We start from the raw sequence: 14,288 nt of genomic DNA, 5'->3' as shown, positions 1-14,288 counted from the left end.
GGGGACTATCCCGATCTTTTGGTATCGGTTCAGACCCGATTTGTGACCCGGTATGTGGTCTATTCTGGGGAAAGTTCCATGTGCACTTGAGAAGAATGTGTATTCAGTTGAGTTTGGATGTAAAGTTCTTTAAATATCTGTGAAATCCATCTGGTCCAGTGTATCATTTAAAGTTCTCGTTTCTTTGGAGATGTGCTTAGAAGACCTATCGAGGGTAGAAAGAACTAGATTGAAGTCACCAAGTATAAGTGTATTATTATCAAAGTATTTCTTCAGTTTGGTTATTAATTGGTTTAAATATTTGGCAGCTCCCACATTCGGGCATATATATTGAGGATTGTTAAGTCCTCTTGTTGGATATATCCTTTGAGTATGAGATAGTGTTCCTCTTCATCTCTCACTATAGTCTTCGGGGTAAATTTTAATTTATCTGATATGAGGATGGCTACCCCTGCTTTCTTTTGAGGACCATTTGAATGGTAAATGGTTCTCCAACCTTTTATTTTCAGGTTGTAGGTTTCCTTCTGTCTAAAATGAGTCTCTTGTAGACAGCAAATAGATGGGTCCTGCTTTTTTATCCAGTCTGAAACCCTGCACCTTTTGATTGGGGTCATTAAGCCCATTGAGAGATATGAGTTTCGTGTCATCATGATATCTATTCAGTCCTTGTTTTTGTGGATTGTTCCACTGAACTTCTTCTTAAAGGGGAATTTTAAGAGTCCCCCTTAAAATTTCTTGCAGAGCTGGTTTGGAGGTCACATGTTCTTTCAGTTCCTGCCTGTCTTGGAAGCTCTTTATCTCTCCTTCCATTTTGAATGAGAGCCTTGCTGGATAAAGTATTCTTGGTTGCATGTTTTTCTCATTTAGGACCCTGAATATATCCTGCCAGCCCTTTCTGGCCTGCCAGGTCTCTGTGGAGAGGTCTGCTGTTACCCTAATATTCCTCCCCATAAAAGTCAGGGACTTTTTTTCTCTTGCTGCTTTAAGGATCTTCTCCTTAGCTTTGGAATTTGCAAGCTTCACTATTAAATGTCGAGGTGTTGAACAGTTTTTGTTGATTTTAGGGGGGGATCTCTCTATTTCCTGGATCTGAATGCCTGTTTCCCTTCCCAGATTCGGAAAGTTTTCAGCTAGGATTGTTCAAATACATATTCTGGCCCTCTGTCCCTTTCGGCGTCCTCGCGCACCCCAATTAAACGTAGGTTTTTCTTCCTCAGGCTGTCATTTATTTCCCTTAATCTATCCATATGGTCTTTCAATTTTCTGTCTCTTTTTTCCTCAGTTTCCCTCTTTGCCATCAACTTGTCTTCTATGTCACTCACTCGTTCTTCCACCTCATTAACCCCTGTCATTAAGACTTCTAGTTTGGATTGCATCTCATTCAATTGATTTTTAATTTCTCCCTGATTGGATCTAAATTCTGCAGTCATGAAGTCTCTTGAGTCCTTTATGCTTCTTTCTAAAGCCACCGGTAGCTGTATGATAGTGCTTCTGAATTGGCTTTCTGACATTGAATTGTAATCCAGATTTTGTAACTCTGTGGGAGAGAGGACTGTTTCTGATTCTCTTTTTTTGAGGTGAGGTTTTCCTTCTAGTCATTTTGCTCAGTGCAGAGTGGCCAAAAACAAGTTGTATTGGGAAAAGGAGAAAAAGAGAGAGAAGGAAAGAATAGAGAAAACGAAAAATGAGAAAGAAGAAAAAAAGGGAAAAGAGAGAAGAAAAGGAGAAAGAAAAAGAAAGGAGAAAAAAACGGGTGGTGGGGTGGGGGAAGCAATCGGAAATCAAAAAGAAAGAAAGAAAGAAAAACACAAAACAAAACAAAACACGGGGGAGTATCTTCTGATTCTGTATACTTTAAGTCCCTTGAGTTCCCCTGGAACTGGTCGTCTAGCTGGTCTTCTGGGGTAGGGGCCTGTTTGCTGATTTTCAGATGTTAGCACTTGGGGGAGCTGCTCTGCCCCTGCCTGGTGCAGGGTTCAGTGGGGGTTGTTTACCCCGTGAGGCCCCAGGAGGAACAGCCACAGTGGCAGCGGCCAGCTCTAGATTCCTGGAATCAGCTCCCACAGTAACTGCGGAGCTCTCCGTCTGCAGGGCCTGGGGGCTCCGGGGCGGGGCCGCTGATCTGCTCAGCTCTGGGCAGGAGTGTCCTTGCTGTCCTGGGCCCTCCCGGTCTCTGCCTGTCCCGGGGGGAGGTCGGATCCTGGGCTGCGTCCCAGCGCCCTGTGCTTTGGCGCCTGCGCTGTTGGATTCGCGCTCCCAGCAGCCCCCTCCGCGGAGCCTCCCCCGAGCCCCTCCGAGCTGCTCCGGGTCCCGCCGTGCGCGCTGAAGCCCTTAGGGAGCTCGGAGCCGCAGGTGCCTGTTAGTGTCCCAGGGAGCCTGAGGGCATCCCCGCCCTCCTGGGTCCTGCTCTAACTCCCTGCGGGCCCCTTTCCACCCGGGAAGGTTGGTGCAGCTCCTGCTCCTCCGGGACGGGGCTCTCCTGTCCTGGGGACACTCCTCCCGGCCTCAGCCCGGCTCCTCGCGGGGCCCCTCCCCCTTGGAGGCGTTTTGTTTCTTTATTTCTTTTTTCCCGTCATCCTACCTTGATAGAAGCGCAAACTCTTCTCACTGGAGCATTCCAGCTGGTCTCTCTTTAAATCTCATGCCGAATTCATAGATTTTCAGGATGATTTGAAGGTTATCTAGGTAATTTGTTGGGGACAGGTGATTTGGGGACCCTACTCTTCCGCCATCTTGCCTAAACCCCCTTGGGTTTTCTAAGAACAGTATCATGTCATCTGCGAAGAGAGAGAGTTTGACTTCTTCTTTACCAATTTGAATGCCTTTTGTTCCTTTTTGTTGCCTGATTGTGAGGCTAGGACTTCTAGTCCTATGTTGAATAGCAGTGGTGAGAGTGGACATCCCTGTCATGTTCCTGATCTTAGGGGAGACTCCCAGGGTTTCCACATTGAGAATGATATTTGGGGATCCCTGGGTGGCGCAGCGGTTTTAGCGCCTGCCTTTGGCCCAGGGCACGATCCTGGAGACCCAGGATCGAATCCCACGTCAGGCTCCCGGTGCATGGAGCCTGCTTCTCCCTCTGCCTGTGTCTCTGCCTCTCTCTCTCTCTCTCTGTGTGACTATCATAAATAAAAAAAGAGAATGATATTTGCTGTGGGCTTTTCATAGATGGCTTTTAAGATGCTGAGGAATATTCCCTCTATCCCTACACTCTGAAGAGTTTTGGTCAGGAATGGATGCTGTCTTTTGTCAGATGCTTTCTCTGCATCTATTGAGAGGATCATATGGTTCTTGTTTTTTCTCTTGTTGATATGATCAATCACATTGATTGCTTTATGAGTGTTGAACCAGCCTTGCATCCCAGGAATAAATCCCACTTGTTCATGATGAATAATCCTCTTAATGTATTGTTGGATCCTATTGGCTAGTATCTTGTTGAGAATTTTTGCATCTGTGTTCATCAGGGTTATTGGTCTATAATTCTTCTTTTTGGTGGGGTCTTTGTCTGGTTTTGGAATTAAGGTGATGCTGGCCTCATAAAATGAGTTTGGAAATATTCCATGCCTTTGTATCTATCAGAATAGCTTTAGTAGAATAGGTATTGTTTCTTTAAATGTTTGATAGACTTCCCCTGGGAAGCTATCTGGCTCTGGACTTTTGTGTCTCAGGAGGTTTTTGATTACTGCTTCAATTTCCTCCCTGGTTATCGGCCTGTTCAGATTTTCTATTTTTTCTTGTTCCAGTTTTGGTAGTTTGTGGTTTTCCAGAAATGTATCTATTTCTTTTAGATTGCCTAAATTATTGGCATATAGGTGCTCATAGTATGTTTTTAAAATTGTTTGCATTTCCTTGGTGTTGGTGGTTCTCTCTCCTTTCTCATTCATGATTTTATTAATTTGAGTCTTCTATCTCTTCTTTTTAATAAGGCTGGCTAATGGTTTATCTGTCTTATTAATTCTTTCAAAGAACCAACTCCTGGTTCTGTTGATCTGTTCCACAGTTCTTCTGGTCTCTATTTTGTTGAGTTCTGCTTGAATCTTTATTAACTGTCTTCTGTTGGGTGTAGGATCTATTTGCTGTTTTTTCTCTAGCTCCTTTAGGTGTAAGGTTAGCTTTGGTATTTGAGTTCTTTCCAGTTTTTGGAGGGATACTTGTATTGTGATGTACTTCCCTTTTAGGACTGCTTTTGCTGTATCCCATAGATTTTGAATGGTTGTATCTTCATTTTCATTAGTTTCCATGAATCTTTTTTTTTATTATTTTTTTAAATTTTTATTTTTTATTTATGAGAGAGAGAGAGAGAGAGAGAGAGAGAGAGAGAGAGAGAGAGAGAGAAAGGGAGAGAGAGAGCCAGAGACATAGGCAGAGGCAGAAGCAGGCTCCATGCACCGGGAGCCCGACGTGGGATTCGATCCCGGGTCTCCGGGATCGCACCCTGGGCCAAAGGCAGGCGCCAAAACCGCTGCACTACCCAGGGATCCCCCATGAATCTTTTTAATTCTTCTCTAATTTCCTGCTTGACCCTTTCATCTTTTAGCTGGATGGTCCTTAACCTCCACGTGTTTGAAATCCTTCAAAGATTTCAAGTATCAAGAAGATACTAGCCAATAGGATCCAACAGTACATTAACAAGCTTATTCACCCCCAGTCTTGCTGCTTCTCGTTGGTTGCTGTTCTGAGCTTTTTGCTTGATTTGCAGTACTCGAGTTCACTGCCATGTCCTCTGAAGAAGGGATGCTCTTCTTGGGAGGGCTGAACTTCAACACCAATGAGCAGGCTTTGTGAGACCACTTCAGCAGCTTCGGTCCTATCTCTGAGGTGGTTGTTGTCAAGGACTGGGAGACTCAGCGATCCCGGGGTTTTTGTTTCATCACCTTCACCAATCCAGAGCATGCCTCAGATGCCATGAGACCCATGAATGGAGAGTCTCTGGATGGTCGCCAGATCCGTGTGGATCACGCGGGCAAGTTGGCCAGGGGAACTAGAGGGTGTGCTTTTAGGGCCCATGGGCATGGTCGCAGCTACTCTAGAGGTGGTGGGGACCAGGGCTATGGGAGTGGCAGATATGACAGTCGACTTGGAGGATATGGATATGGATATGGAAGGTCCAGAGACTATGGAGGCAGAAGCCAGGGTAGTTATGGCCGCCACTCAGGAGGAAATTACAGAGACAGTTATGACAACTGAGATGAGGCATGTGCACCTAAAGTAGATACACAAGGAATAAAACTTCTGATCCAAGATCATCCTTCCAAATGGCTGTATTTATTAAAGATTTTTGGAGCTGCACTGACACATCTGTTCTAGTACATCAAGTTCTATTTTTTAACTGAGCTCCAGAAGTAGTTTGTTATAGAGACATTTTAGAGAACACTCCATGTGATTTCTAAAATTTTCTCCCATTTAAATACTAATCCTGGGACGTTGCAGATGCTGGGTATTTTTCCCCTACCTGTTTTTCAGTTTGGGCTCTCAGGATTACTGATTGTGGCAAAAAAAAAAAAAAAAAAAAAAAAAGTTCAGACTGCTTTAAAAACAAATAATGTGCATTTAGGGAGATTTAAAAGCCTGATGTGATAAGGCTTTTATCATCATTAGGAAGCAATTTCCAAATGCAAATACAAGAAATCATTGACATGATTAGAGGCCGTTTTCTTTTTTATTTAATTCAAGGTTACCACCCTGAGTATACAGAAGTTTCTTAAAAATATTTGTGAATGTATTTTTTAGTACTGGAAGAAAAAAAATCTGTTGTCTCATTTAGCATTTTAGGATGTTCTTCACGGAGTTGATTAAAAAGTTGAAACACACACACACAAAAAAGAAGATTATTCACTATGACCAAGTGGGATTTATCCCCGGGGATGCAAGGCTGGTTCAACACTGGTAAAGCAATCAATGTGATTTATCATATCAACGGGAGAAAAAACAAGAATCATGTGATCCTCTCAATAGATGCAGAGAAAGCATTTGACAAAATACAGCATCTGTTCCTGATCAGAACTCTTCAGACTGTAGGGATAAAGGGAACATTCCTCAGCATCTTAAAAGCCATCTACGAAAAGCCCACAACAAATATCATTCTCAATGGGGAAATACTGGGACCTTTCCCCTAAGATCAGGAACACGACAGGGATGTCCACTCTCACCACTGCTATTCAACGTAGTACTGGAAGTCCTAGCCTCAGCAATCAGGCAACAAAAAGAAATAAAAGGCATTCAAATTGGCAAAGAAGAAGTCAAACTCTCCCTCTCTGCAGATGACATGATACTGTACATAGAAAACCCAAAAGACGCCACCCCAAGATTGCTAGAACTCATACAGCAATTTGGCAGTGTGGCAGGATACAAAATCAATGCCCAGAAGTCAGTGGCATTTCTATACACTAATAATGAGACTGAAGAAAGAGAAACTAAGGAGTCAATCCCATTTACAATTGTACCGAACTGCATAAAATACCTAGGAATAAACCTAACCAAGGAAGTAAAGGATCTATATCCTAAAAACTGCAGAACACTTCTGAAAGAAATGGAGGAAGACACAAAGAGATGGAAAAATATTCCATGCTCATGGATTGGAAGAATTAATATTGTGAAAATGTCAATGTTGCCCAGGGCAATTTACCCATTTAATGCAATCCCTATCAAAATACCATGGACTTTCTTCAGAGAGTTGGAACAAATCATCTTAAGATTTGTGTGGAATCAGAAAAGACCCCAAATAGCCTGGGGAATATTGAAAAAGAAAATCAGAGCCAGGGGCATCACAATGCCAGATTTCAGGTTGTACTACAAAGCGGTGATCATCAAAACAGTGTCGTACTGGCACTAAAACAGACACATAGATCAATGGAACAGAATACAGAACCCATAAATGGACCCTCAACTCTATGGCAAAGTAATATTCGACAAAGCAGGGAAGACTGTCCACTGGAAAAAGGAAAGTCTCCTGAATAATCGGTGCTGGGAAAATTGGACAGCCACGTGCAGAAGAATGAAACTAGACCATTGTCTTACACCATACACAAAGATAAACTCAAAATGGATGAAAGATCTAAATGTGAGATAAGAATGCATCAAAATCCTAGAGGAGAACACAGGCAACACCCATTTTGAACTTGCCCACAGCAACATCTTGCAAGATACATGTATGAATGCAAGGGAAACAAAAGCAAAAATGAACTATTGGGACTTCATCCAGATAAGAAGCTTTTGTACAGCAAAAGACTCAGTCAAGAAAAGTAAAAGACAACCTACAGAAAGGGAGAAGATATTTGCAAATGACCTATCAGATAAAGGGCTAGTATCCGAGATCTATAAACAACGTATGAAACTGAACACCCAAGAAAAAAAATCCAATCATGAAATGGGCTAAAGACATGAACGGAAATTTCACCAGGAAGACATAGACATGGCCAACAGGCACGTGAGAAAATGCTACGCATCCCTTGGCATCAGGGAAATCCAAATCAAAACTACAATGAGATACCACTTCACACCAGTGCCAATGGTGAACATTAACAAGATAGGAAACAACAATCGTTGGAGCAGATGTGGAGAAAGGGGAACCCTCTTGCACTGTTGGTCGGAATGTGAACTGAGGCAGCCACTCTGGAAAACGGCGTGGAGGTTCCTCAACCAGTTAAAAATAGAACTGCCCTATGACCCAGCGGTTGCACTTCTGGCGATTTGCTCTAAACATAAAGATGCAGTGAAACGGCAGGATCCCTGCAACCCGATTTTTCTAGCAGCAATGCCCACAATAGCCAAACTGTGGCAGGAGCCTCAGTGTCCATCGAAAGATGAATGGATAAAGAAGATGTGGTCTATGTATACAATGGAATATTACTCAGCCATTAGAAACGACAAATACCCACCATTTCCTTCAACGTGGATGGAACTGGAGGGTATTATGCTGAGTGAAGTAAGTCAATCGGAAAAGGACAAACATTATATTGTTTCATTCATTTGGGGAACATAAAAAATAGTGAAAATAGTGAAAGGGTATAAAGGGGAAAGGAGAGAAAATATGTGGGAAATATCAGTGAGTGTGACAGAACATGACTGACACCTAACTCTGGGAAACCAACATGGCTAGTGCAAGGGCGGTTGGGCAGTGGGATGGGTGACTGGGTGATGGACACTGAGGAGGGCACTTGATGAGATGAGCACTGGGTATTATGCTATATGTTGGCAAATAGAATTCCAATAAAACATATACCAAAAAATTACAAAGCCTCATCCAATAAAGAGAAGATATAAAGGAGTAGAAATCAAGTGGAAACTTTAGAATTAAAAAAAAGAATAACAAATTTTAAAAACCTCATGGGTAGACAAAATTCGCAAGTGAGATGTTAGAAGACAGTAAACTTGAAGATAGATAAAGATTGTGCAATATACACAACAGAGCAAAAAAAAAAAAAAAAAAGATTAGCCTCCGAGACTTGTGAAACAGTTTAATAACAGGTCTATCAGGTGTGCCATTGGAGTTTCAGATAGAGGAGAAAGACAGAAGTGCTGAAAGAGTCTTTGAAGAAATAGTGGCTGAAAAATTGAGAATTTTGTTGAAAGACACCAACCAACAAATTCAAGAAAATGAGTAAATTCCAACCAGGATAAACCATAAGAAATCCATAGATAGATACATCATGATTAAATTGATGAAAAATAAGACAAAAGAATCTTGAAAGCATCCAGAGAGAAAAAATGCATTGTATATAGGGGAACAATGATTTGAATGGCTGCAGATTTATTATCAGAAATTCTAGATGAGAAGGAAGCAACATGAAAATTTTCAAGTATCGAAAGAATTGTCAGCCCATAATTCAATATCCAACAAAAAATATCCTTTAGGGATGAAGATAAAATTTAAAATACAATTCAGATGAAGGAAAACTAAGTAAATTCACTGTAAGCAGACAGGCTGATAAAGAATTGGTAAAAAGGACTTTCTTCCTATAGAAATGACATTTTACCAAAAGGGAAATTTGAACATTGGGAATGAAAAAAACAGAAGTAAATACCTGGGTAAATATAATAGACTATTTTTCTTCTTTTGAGTTTTTACTGAATGTAATACAATATTTTCTGAAGTGATTTTCATTATATGTAGATGTAATACATAAGACAATGATAGCATAAAGTGGAGAAGGTAGAGGGCCCAATATGCTGGTAAGGAATTTACACTGCAATTGAATTGGTAAAATATTGATTGTAAATAGACTTTGAAAGGTAGGTATTTTGTAATCTCAGAGCAACTACTAGAAGTTATACAAAGAGATGTCAGCATCATAATAGACGTATTAAAATTAGATACTTAAAAATGTTCAAATCTAAAAGACTGGAAAAGGGAATCAGGAATAATACCAGAGAGACCAAACAGAAAAATAGTAAAATGGCAAATCATGATCCAGTCATATTAATAATTATACTAACTGGTCTAAACATATCACTTAAAAGACAGATTGTGGGGCATCCCGGGTGGCTCAGCGGTTTAGCGCTGCTTTCAGCCCAGGGCCTGATCCTGGAGACCCAGGATAGATCGAGTCCCATGTCAGGCCCCCTGCATGGAGTCTGCTTCTCCCTCTGCCTGTGCCTGTGCCTCTCTCTCTCTCTCTCATGAATAAATAGAATATTAAAAAAAAGACCCAACCATATGCCAATGACAGAAACTAACTTCAAAAATAATTACATGGATAGGTTAAAAGCAAACGAATGAAAACAGATACCATTCGAAACTAATCAAAAGAAATTTGAGTGATGTTAATATAACATCAAAATTGACTTCAGAGCAAAGAAATTGTCAATTAATTATGCATAATTAAACAGGAATATTATCTATTAATACAAATGTCAATTCATGAGAATATATAGTAATCCAAACTATGTTTACTCTTAATAAGTTCAAAATACAAGAGGCAAAAATTGATATAGCTGAAAGAACAGACAAGTCTACAATTTCAGCTTCAGTAATTGATGGAAAATAGCAGACAAAATCAGAAAGGATATTGGAACACCATCAATCCACTGACTGCAACTGACATTTATAAAATACTACACACAAGAACAGTAGGAATACACACTCTTCTCAAGTGCACATGGAACATTCACCAAGGCAGACCATATCCTAGGTCACAAAAGAAGTCTTTTTTAAAAGTTTTAATTTAAATCCCACTTAGTTAACATACAGTGAAATATTAGTTTCAGGTGTGTAGTATAGTGATTCAACAATTCCATACACTACCTTGTACCTGTCACCTATTTAACCCATTCACCCACCCACCTTCCTTCTGGTAACTATCAATTTATTTCTGTAGTGAAGAGTCTGTTGATCAGAGATATTGCCCTGTAGCTCTTTTTTTTAATGGAGGTTTTATCTGGTTTTGGTATCAGGTTTAGTGCTGGCCTCCTGGAATTATTTTGGACTTTTCCTTCCTTTTTTATTTTTTGAAATAGTTTGAGAAGAATAGGTATTAACTCTTTAAATGTTTGCTACAATTTGCCTGTGAAGCCAGCTGAACTGGACTTTTCTTTGTGGGGAAATTTTTGATTATTGATTCAATTGCTTTGCAGGTTATTGGCCTGTTCAAATTTTCTATTTTTCCTGTTTCGGTTTTGGTAAGTTATATGTTTCTCTGAATTTATCCGTTTCTTTAAGGTTGCCCAATCTGTTGGCATATAGTTTTTCATAATACTCTCCTATGATTGCTTGTATTTCTGTGGTGTCGGTTGTCATTTCTTCTCTCTCATTTGTGATTTTTTGGGTCCTTTCTCTTTTCTTTTGATATTTCTGGCAAGAGGTTTATCAGTTTTATTAATTTTCTCAAAGAACCACATCTGGTTTCATTGATTTGTTCTTTTGGGTTATTTTTAGCTTCTATATCATTTATTTTTGCTCTAATCTTTATCATTTCCTTCCTTCTGGTGGCTCTAGGCTATATTTGTTGTTCGTCGCCTAGCTCCTTTATGTGTAAGGTTAGGTTGTTTGAGATATTTCTTGCTTTTCGAGGTTGGCCTGTATTGCTATACACTTCCTTCTTCGAACCACTTTTGCTGAATCCTAAAGATTTTGGATAACTGTGTTGTCTTATTTGCTTCCATGTATTTAAAAATTTTTCATTGATATCCCAGTTTAGTATCATGTCATTTAACCCCCATGCATTTGTTATCTTTCCAGATGTTTTCCTGTGGTTGGCTTCCAGTTTCATAGCATTGTGGTCAGAAAAGATGCATGGTATGACTTTGATTTTCTTGAATTTGTAGAGGCCTGTTTTGTGCCCTAATATGTGATCTGTTCTGGAGAATGTTCTATATATCCTTGAAAAGAATATATTCTGTTTTAGGATGGAATGTTCTTTTTTATTTTTGGAATGTTCTTAATATATCTGTTAAGTCCATTTGTCCCCATGTGTCATTCAAAGCCATTATTTCATTTTCTGTTTAAACAATCTGTCCATTGATGTAAATGTGTTGTGTTAAAAATTTAACATCCATGATAAAAATGATCAATAAACTAAGAATAGATGGAAACTTTCTCAACCTGATAATGATTATCTCCAAAAATCTACATGTATTGTACTTAATGGTGAAAGACTGAAGATGTTCTTCCTAAAATTAGGAACAAGGCAGATATTCACTTTTACCAGTCTTATTCAACATTATACTGGAAATTTTAAGCAGTGTAATGAGACAAGAAAAATAAGTAAAAAGAATACAGATTAGAAAGAAAGGAATAAAATTGACCTTTTTTTGCAGATGGCATGATTATGTTGTAGAAAATCTCAAAGAATCTACAAAAAATACCCCTCCTAGAACTAATATATTGTTTAGCAAAATCACAGAACACAAGATAAATACACAAAAATCAATCACAGTTCTATATTCTGGCAATGTACAAGGAAATTAAAGCTTTAAATGCCATTTATAATAGCTCTTAAAAATGAAATGCTTAAGTATAAATCTATTAAAACATTTATAAAATCTATGTGATGGAAAATACAAACTACTGATGAAAGAAATCATATAAATTGATAGGCATCATGTTTATGGAATGGAGGTGTCAACTTAGTAAAGATGTCTCTCCTCAAATTGGTCTGTAAATTTAACTCAATACCAGTCAGAGTCCTAGCAGGTTTTCTTCTTGTAGATATAGACAAACTGACTGTAAAATTTACATGGGCAAATGACCTAGAGTAGCTAAGATAATTTTGAGAAAAAATAAGGAATCATATTAAAGACTTACTATAAAACTACAGTAATGAATATGGTATGTTATGATGAAGAAGAGAAAGAACAATTTATGAAGAGAGTCCAGAAATAGACCCATACAATTATGGCTGTAGGTGTAAAAGCAATTCAGTGATAAAGGCAGTCTTTTCAATACATGGCATTAGAACAATTAGACATCCACATAGTAAAAAATGAACCTTCATATAAACCTTACATTAGGGGATCCCTGGGTGGCTCAGTGGTTTAGTGCCTGCCTTTAGTCCAGGGCATGATCCTGGAGTCCCAGGATCGAGTCCCACATAGGGCTCCCTGCATGGAGCCTGCTTTTCTCTCTGCCTGTGTCTCTGCCTCTGTGTGTGTGTGTGTGTGTATCTCTCATGAATAAATAAAATCTTTTTTAAAAAATAAACATTGCATTATGCAAAAATTAACTCAAAGTGAGTTATATATCTAAAATTAAAATATAAAACTATAAAACCTTTAGAATTCAACATAAAATCTTTATGACCTGGGGTTAAATTGGATTTTCTGAGCAGCAGTGCTATTGACATTTTAGGCCAGATAAATAATTCTTTGTTTTGGGAATTTTCCTGTGCATTGTAGGACACTTAGCAATTTCTCTGGCCTTTATCCATTAAATACCAGTAGCACCCCCCTCTCATGCTATGACAACAAAAAATGTGCCTAAACAATTGCCCAGTGTCCCTGGGGCAAAGTTATCCCTGGTTGAGAACTACTGAGTTAGAGGAGGAATTTTTAGATATGACACTAAAGGTGCAATCCATAGAAGAAAAAAAATGAATTATTCTTTCTATAAAAATGTAACATTTTTCCTCTGAAAAATATTCTTGAGAGGATGAGAAGACAAACTACGGACTGGTGAAAGATATTTGTAAATCATATATCTGACAAAAAACTTGGATGCAGAATATATAAAGAATTCTGAAAACCCAACAATAAGTAAATGAAAAACACAATTACAAACACAGGGAAAAGAATTTGAACACTTAACCAAAGAGGATTTAAGTATGACAAGCACATAAAAAGATTTTTAACATCATCTATGATGTTATGATGAGGTTCCTCTAAACATCTCGTAGAATGGCTAAAGTAAAATTACTAAATTCCAAGAGCTGGTGAGGATGTAGAGCAAGTAAAACTCTCAAATGTTGCTAGTTTGGATGCAAAATGGGACACTCTAAAAAATAGTTTGGAAGTTTCTTATTAAATTGAAACATGCATTATGATATAACCCAGCAATCCTACTCCTGGGTATTTATCTTAGAGAAGTGAATACAATAGCCTGAATATTAATGTTTATAACAGCTCTATGCATAATTGTCCCAAACTGGAAACAACCTAAAGGTTCTTTGGTAAATAGATAAACAAATATATCCATACAATGAAATACTATTCAGCAATGAAGAAGAACAAACTTGATTCACATGACAACTTGAAAGAATCTGAAAGCCTTTATACTGAGTTTAATAAGCTTATCCCAAAATGTTACATATTCTATGACATTCTTGAAAGGTCTAAACTGTAGGGATGGAAAATAGTTCAGAGATTAGAGTTAGGGTTAAGGAATATGTCTTTAAATCAGGAATGACTCAAGAAATTTACTGGGGCAGTGGAAACTGTTCTGAATCCTGATAGTAGTAGTGGTTACATGAATGCCTATATGTGTGAAAATTCACTGAATCATACACCAAAAAAAGCAATTTTACTGTATAATAATTTTACTGTATAATAAAAAAACAAGACAAATTGTATTCTGATGGTAATTCACTGGCCTACAGGATTAGTCTAAGTTCCTTAATATGAATTACAGAGCCCACTCTGGTGGTAGTTCCTCAGCAACAGGGCTGATTCCTTCATAAAGCCTAAGAATGTCATTTTTATGTGGGTAGACTGAAATGTGGTCCTGAAGGTCAGAACTTTTCTTTTGGGCAGCCCAGGTGGCTCAGCAGTTTAGCGCCACCTTCGGCCCAGGGCATTATCCTGGAGACCCGGGATTGAGTCCCATGTCAGGCTCCCTGCATGAAGCCTGCTTCTCTCTC

General features: G+C 39.0%; 1 protein-coding gene and 1 pseudogene across 4 annotated transcripts in view; both read left to right on the top strand.

Annotated features, from left to right (window-relative positions):
• CCNB3 (cyclin B3) overlaps positions 1 to 14,288 on the top strand; it is a 104,236-nt gene that overhangs the window by 89,125 nt on the left and 823 nt on the right. For 2 of the 4 annotated variants that reach the window (XR_011999378.1, XR_011999376.1), the window contains exons 13-14: positions 10,573 to 10,617; positions 11,177 to 11,529. The gene's annotated coding sequence lies outside the window, so the exon portion shown is untranslated. Of the gene's footprint in view, positions 1 to 10,572; positions 10,618 to 11,176; positions 11,530 to 14,288 lie in introns of those variants that run through there. The other 2 variants (XR_011999377.1, XM_072746353.1) reach the window with 2 other exon arrangements.
• Positions 4,683 to 5,288, top strand: LOC112907255 (RNA-binding protein 3 pseudogene; annotated as a pseudogene).

Source organism: Vulpes vulpes, unplaced genomic scaffold (genome assembly GCF_048418805.1).
Source record: "Vulpes vulpes isolate BD-2025 unplaced genomic scaffold, VulVul3 u000000667, whole genome shotgun sequence".
NCBI lineage: Eukaryota > Metazoa > Chordata > Mammalia > Carnivora > Canidae > Vulpes > Vulpes vulpes.
The sequence above is the reverse complement of the archived record's forward strand: the minus strand, read 5'-3'. Positions and strand labels throughout refer to the sequence as shown.